We start from the raw sequence: 7,367 nt of genomic DNA, 5'->3' as shown, positions 1-7,367 counted from the left end.
GAGGAACACTTATGGAAAGGAGTAGTGAGGAAGCTGTGGAAATTTTTGATACATTAAGTGAACACTCACAGCAATTCTATTCACGAGGAAGGAGAGGAGTTAAGAGCAAGGGCATGTATGAGGTGAATCTCAGTGGAGGATCAACTAATCAGTTGGCTGCAGTAGAAAAGAAATTGGATATGCTTGTCAAAGCCATGACTGTTTAGAAAACTTCACCTCTACAACAGGACACGCAATGCCAGGTATGTGCTATTTGTTCCCATTTAGATCACACCACTGAGAAGTGTCCTTTTGCATAACAAGAAGAGGTGAACTTTGTGGGACAAAACAATTATCCCCACAAGAACAACCCATACTCCAATACTTACAATCCAGGATGGCAAAACCATCCTAATTTCTCCTGGAGTAATAATCAAGGACATCAGAAGGGGACCCAACAAGCAAGTCAACCAGCTCAAGAGCCAAAGATGAACCAACTAGAGAATATGATACATAGCCTGGTGACTTCACAACAACAATTCATGGCTGATCAAAAACATGTCAATACAAAGATTGAGCAAGCCATCCAAAAGCTGGAAGTGCAAATGGGTCAGATGGCAAAGGAGCTGAGTGAGAGGAAGTAGGGGGAATTCTCAGCTCAAACAGTACCTAACCCAAGCAATCACCAGCAGCTGAAGGCAGTCACAGTTCAAAGAGGTCCCACTCCTACAAGAGAACTTGAGCCTAATTCTGAAGAGCTCAAGTGCAGCTCTTCACACTAGGAGTCCTACAGCCATCAGTAGATGCATTGAGCAAGCAAGAACCTCAAGCGCATCTACTCACAAAAGTGGTACTGATGCCACTAAGAGGACGGTAACATTTTTTATCTCATTTTGTTTTCATCTCACTTTCTTTCCTTCATACATGTCTTGACTATCCCTGATGTTTTGACCTTTTACTTTTCTTTTGTTCAAAAAAAAAATAAAAAAATAAAAAATAAAAAATAAAAAATAAAAAATAAAAAATAAAAAAATAAAAAATTTGACATTCTGGTACTACGATCGATCGCAGGGCCCCCTGCGATCGAGCGTAGTTACCGAAAGGGGCCTGATACTTTCTGTTAGTGCGATCGAATGCACCCCAGGTGCGATCGAGCGCACTATGCCCAGACATGAGCGCCTTTGCCCGAATGCGATCGAGCGCACCAGGTGTGCGATTGAGCGCACTCGGACAGTAGGGCCTGCGAACTATTTAGGTCACTTTTTCCCTAGGGCCCACAACCTCTCTCCTGGCCCCGTACAGTTCCTTCCCCAATCTCCACCTCCGGCACTCATTCTTTCCCCATTTTGCAACTAGATTTCACCAAATCCACTACACCACCACCATCTAAGACCCTTTTCCGTCCACCATACCACCAATTTCACCGAAAACCACATCACATTCCAACCTTACCCCAACCCTAAAACATCACCGAACACTCCTCCAACCTCCATATTTTTTCAATTTTTTTGCAATAGTGGGTGTTTATCCACCCACATTGCCTCTGTGCTAGATTTTTGGTGTGTTTGCAGGGAGTTTGGAGCATCCTTGGCAGAAGTTGTCATTGTAACTTAATAGGAGTGCACACTACATGTTCGACAAAAGTCCCCAACCAACTCCCAAATGCCTAGAACATGTGCTTCGTCTTCCAGAGGGTCGGGAGCACATGATATTTCTCCCCCACCAGCTTTTGAAGAACGGGAGCTCCTGTTTGAAACCACTTTCTCCATCAGAAAAGATTTCCAAAACAACGAGGCAACTCAATGGGCGGTTGCCGAGTTTAGGCGAACGGGTCTCAAGAAGCTCTTCAAACCAGTCACCTCTACCGTCTACCAGAAGCTAGTCGTTGAATTCTACTCCAAGCTCTCCCATGATTGTAACAACTTGGCCGCTATCTCCTGCAAAGTTCAAGGGCAAATTGTGCATGTGACGAGAGCCGACATAGCTGCCGCCTTGCAATACAACGATGAGCATCCTCCTGAAGCTGCCAATCTTGCCGAGCAGCCGGCCCGCTATTATGTGGCAGAGATCATCGAAGATATGTGCCAAGGGGACAATGCAGATGCCCACCACAATGCTGGCAGCCGGTCCAAGTTGCCGGGAAGGTTATGGTTCGTAGACTCGGTGCTTCATCGCAATGCCTTCCCCTTGGGACACAAAACGCAAAGGCGAGATCAATTTCTACAAACCCTTTACGCCTTTCACAAGGATGCCTGGTATTCCATTCCCGAAATTATCTGCAACCAAATCTACAAATTTTGGAATGGTGTGCATGTTGGGGGAGCAGAGTCCACTCACTCATGGGGGTTGCCTTTCCCTTACTTAATCACACATATCCTTCGGAAAAAGGGCATCAAGGGCACTGCAGCTGACGAACCAGTCATGACCACTCCATTATTTAGCATTCGCCAATGGAAGAAAAGCTGCTCTCATATGCCCCAAGCACTCCCAGAAGCTGGGGAAGAGGTGGATGAGGCAGAGCCAATGGCTGAAGATGAACCAGAATCTGAGCCGGTAACTGACAATGATGACGAAGCTGCAACTGATATTCGAGCCATCCAATACCGAGCCCTTTGTGAGCAAATGGAAGGCCTTCAACGAGAGCTCGCCGATCAACGAAGGGAGGCCCAGGAAGGTAAGGTCCACATGAATCAACGCTTGACTGCCATGGAAGAAGTCATGCGGTCCATCCTAAGCCGATTACCCCCTCCACCATCTGGAGCATCCACTTCTGGACCACATTGAGAGAGGACCACAGTCGGGCTGAAGACGTAAAATTTAGCGCTCATGGGAGGCACCCCATAGCATATCCTTTTTGTTATGATGTTTATTTTATTTTTGTTTACTTTGTGTTTTATTTTACCTTGGTTGTTAGTGTTTCAAGTATTTTGTCATGTTTTTTTTAATTCTGTTACTGCGATCGATCGCACCACACATGCGATCGAGCGCAGGTCTCCATCTGTGAGGCTGCCGCACACTGTTAGTGCGATCGAACGTACAATATGTGCCTGATCGAGCGCACCTGGCAACATCTCCTAGTTATTTTTGGTTTCATTTTTAGTTCGTTTTAGTGTTGTTTCTTTTTACTTGTTAGTGTGTTTTATTATTTTGCAGGGACAAGTGTGCTTCAATTCAAGTTTTGGGGTGTGCTGTGAGTCATGCTTTCCAAGACATGGTCGACCATCTCCCGGGTACACTCTTTCCTTAATGTACACACATTGGAGACAATGTGTCAATTAAGTTTGGGGGTATGGGCACACATGTTCACACACACTTTGTCCCAATTTCATGTGGTTTGTTTTGTGTGTTGTTTGAAAAAAAAAATTAAAAAATTTAAAATTTAAAATTTATGCATGTTCTTGTTGCTCAAAAATTTTAGGTTGATCTAGAAAGAATTATGGCTTGAATTCATCAGTGAGCTTAAAATTTTGAACACATGATCTGATAAGTGAATCTGTTAGTTTGGTTACTTGCTTAGGCCAGTTGAAAAATCACATGTTTGATCTAATCACACAGGCACATTAGCACATAATTTGTGAGGAATGCCATGAGGAGAATGTGTGTGTTTTTGCATCTTGGATGAAATTGGATGACTTATTAGATGACGCTTGACATATGTATTGAAAAAAAAAAAGTGAAATAAATGATTATTGATGGCTTTTCACTGAGTAACTGGACCTCTTGTTTCAAAGCACTGAGTGTTCACGTCAAAAGGTGAAAAATTTGGATTTGATCATTGTCATGGTTAGTTGGTTTTGTAGCCTTTTTGACTCGAGTTAGTAGGTCCTTAGGGGTGTCTCTACACCTAATGCCCTAAAACCACCTAGTTTGGGAGCCATTGACTTAACACTTGCTACAAGGGTTAATTAGAAAGCTTAAGAGAACCAACATTGCACAACCTGACCAAAAAAGAAAAAAAAAAAAAAAAAAAAAAAGAGAAGAAGAAACATGCCTTGTGTCATTCTAACAGGAATTTCAGTGAATTTTGAGATTTAGAGACATTTACATATTGGAAAGATTTGGAAGCCTCATAATTTTGTGCTAATTCACTTTACACTGTTTTCAAACTTGTGATATTTTAGCATGTCCTTTGTAAGTAATTGCACTTTGAGATTCCAATTCATTGTGAAGATGGAGTTCATCTTTTTAAGCTTACTAATGAATAAAAATCATGATCTTGAAGTGATACTTTAATTTTTGGGATGACATGAACTATGCATGATGTTTGTGGGTAGTATTTCTGGAAAACCCTCACGAGACTTCACTCGTCCACTAGGGAATTCCTAGGGGTTTAAAAGGCTTGTTGCATATGCTAAATGCAATCGTACATCCCACGAAAGATGGATTTATCTTTTGTTTTCTGTTTTTCCATTCCAGTTTTTTGTTTTGTATTTCTAAGGGACTAGCAATATGTAAGTTTGGGGGTGTGATAAGCGCTAAAATATTCATCTTTTCAGCCCGTATCTTACATGTTTTAATCCTTTGGTTTTGGTTAATTAGGCAATTTCACTTCCTTTTTGTGTTTTTGATGTTTTTACAGGCTTTTGAAAGAAAGTGAAGTAAAACTGGGTGAGTTAGGCTCAAAAACAGAATATGGGAAAATTGGAGCTCCCTGATACTGCGATCAATCGCAGGGTAGCTGCGATCGAGCGCAATACCAGAGAAGATGCTGCACGAGCTAGGCCAGGAGCGATCGAGCGTAGGCAAAGGAAGGATCGATCGCAGACCTGCGATCGAGCGCACCCGTGCGCAGGAGGCATTCCAAGTGGCGGCTATAATGTCCCTATTTCCATATTAGGGTTTTTCAAACTCCAAATTGTAATAGGACTGAAACCCTGCGAAAACCCTAGGGTTTACTACTTTTCCAAGGACTTCTAAAGCCTATAAATAGACTCCTAAGCCATTAGAATAGGTACGCTTGGAGAAGGAAGAAGAATAGGAGCTCTCAAGTTCAAGTCTCGGGTTTATTCTTTCTTTTATTTTATTTTATGAAGATGTTTAACATCAACTCTATGTGTAGCTAATTTACTTAGTAGGGCTAGATTGAAGCCCTAGTTATGTTAAATTAATATTTCAATATTGGCTCCTTGTGATGATCATGTTGTGCTATTTAACTTGATTAATACCTGCTTGCATGAATTCCTCATATGTGTATGCCTGATCAACATGTGCATGTGGTATGGACTTGTTAGTTAGATCAATTTGGATGGCCGAGTCCTGGGTTTAACTTAAGTAACAAAAGAATCTACACCGCGATTCTTGGGTTAATCAACATAGGGAACTAGGAGTATACACCCATGCCCTAGGCTCTGTGTGTTTGTCGATTTCCATAGAACATATGCTTTTCTAAAGAACAACTTAGTGTATACCATGCTAAATCCTTTAGGAAAGAAAAGAGTTAGAGTATGTACCAATGGCTAACTCGTTGCTTAGGGAAATCAATAGCTTAAGGAGTTAGAGTTTAACCCTTAGGTTGGCAAACATTAAATATGCATAACTTGATCAAAGCATTGGCATATTGAAATACTAGTTTAATATAATTAGTGGTGGATATTAAAGCCCTACCCTTTGTTATCATCACATCAACAACCATTCTTTATTTTGCTTTTGCTTAAGGAATTTATTTTTAAACTTAAATTCAGCAATCCTCGTGGGAATGATCCTGTACTTGTACCCTATACTACCATGTTGACCTTGTGCACTTGTAGGTAAAACGTACAATTATTTACCTATTAATTTAAGTAGATTTTTGCACAACATATATATATATATATATATATATATATATATATATATATATATTTATTTATTTACTCTCAACTATTCTATATATATAAGTACACTTTAACCCTACCCTGCATATATATGTATATACCTCTGTCAGAATGCTATATATATACATAGGAACAACCTGAATCTATATATGTGTAGATATATTTTAAAGTACTATATATATATATATATTTTGAAGAAATCCAGATGTACGTATATATAAAAAAAATACTACAAATCATTATGTATGTATATATATATATATATATATATATATATATATATATATATATATATATATATATAAATATATCTCTATACTTTAAAGTACTCTTCATGTATATGAATATTTATAAATCCTTCAAATCATTATATATATACTTGCTAATAATTTGTTCCCACAAAAGACAAAGTAGGTGTGAGATATGTGTATATGGCTATACGTGAGGAGCAAAAGAAGAAATTCTCTCTTTCCCACTACAATACAACACGGACACCAAGGCAAACACTAAAATTTTGACTCACAATTGTGCTATGACTGAGTATATATATGTAAGATGAAGAAAAGCAATCTGTGAGGCCATACCTGACGCACAATAGGGAGAGCAACGTGAGGAGGAAAAGTGAGCGCAAGGAAATTTTTTTTTTTTTTTTTTCTTTGTGTGCGGCAAGAGCTTGTTTCACTCCCTTAAATAGGCTGAATAAAAGAGAGGAAATAGGTTTTCAAGGAGCTTAGGGTTTTTCTTTTGGTAGTCGGCGACTCGGCGCCTAGGGCTTCAGTATATATATATACTATTATTTATATTTTACTCTTTTATTTTATTTACTTATTATTATTATTATTATTATTATTATTATTATTATTATATATTTTTAATTCGTCCATTCTCATTGTTAACCTAAGCCAACCCTTTTTAAAAAATCTCTTAGTCAACTAAAAATACTCTAAAGGGACTTAGGATTGTCACATCCACATTATAAAGGCACACCTACAGAGAACCCATATTAGCATATTCGAGAATTCTTTAATCTCTGCAGGACTCAGAATGTTCAGGGTTTAACTCCAGAAGAAATCAGGTTAATCCTCTTTCCTTTTTCTTTAAAAGATAATGCTAAAATATGGTACAATTCTTTAGCCACAGGTTCTATTCATACTTGGGATGAGATGCCCACAAAGTTCTTAAAGATGTTTTTCCCAGCCTAAAAGACAAGGCAATTGAGAAGGGAAATTCTGACTTTCCAACAAAAAGACGGAGACCTTTTCTTCGAGGCATGGGAGCACTTTAATGAACTACTTCTCAAATGCCCTCATCACAATTTATCTCAAGACGATTAGGTACTGGCATTCTATGAGGGTTTAAATGATCCTAGCAAGAGTTTTGTAGATTTAGCTTGTGGTGTCATGTTGATGGAGGAAAACAGTGAGGAAGCCACTGAACTCTTTGAGACCTTAAGTGAGAACTCCCAACAATTCCCATCTAAAGGGAGACAAGGACTCAAAGGAAAAGGCATACATGAAGAGAGCACCAATGGTGGAATTCAGGCTCAAATGGCTGCCATGTAGAAAAAGCTGGACA

General features: G+C 39.3%; 1 non-coding gene across 1 annotated transcript; it reads right to left on the bottom strand.

The window, feature by feature from the left end:
- Nucleotides 1–7,002: 7,002 nt before the first annotated feature.
- Nucleotides 7,003–7,110, bottom strand: LOC132191198 (small nucleolar RNA R71). Its single transcript, XR_009441226.1, has one exon. It is a non-coding gene; the product is annotated as a small nucleolar RNA R71 (small nucleolar RNA).
- Nucleotides 7,111–7,367: the final 257 nt, after the last annotated feature.

The sequence above is a fragment of the Corylus avellana genome, chromosome 9, assembly GCF_965113065.1.
Source record: "Corylus avellana chromosome 9, dhCorAvel1.hap1.2, whole genome shotgun sequence".
Lineage (NCBI taxonomy): Eukaryota > Viridiplantae > Streptophyta > Magnoliopsida > Fagales > Betulaceae > Corylus > Corylus avellana.
Note: the sequence above shows the minus strand (reverse complement) of the source record. Positions and strands in the feature narration are given on the sequence as shown.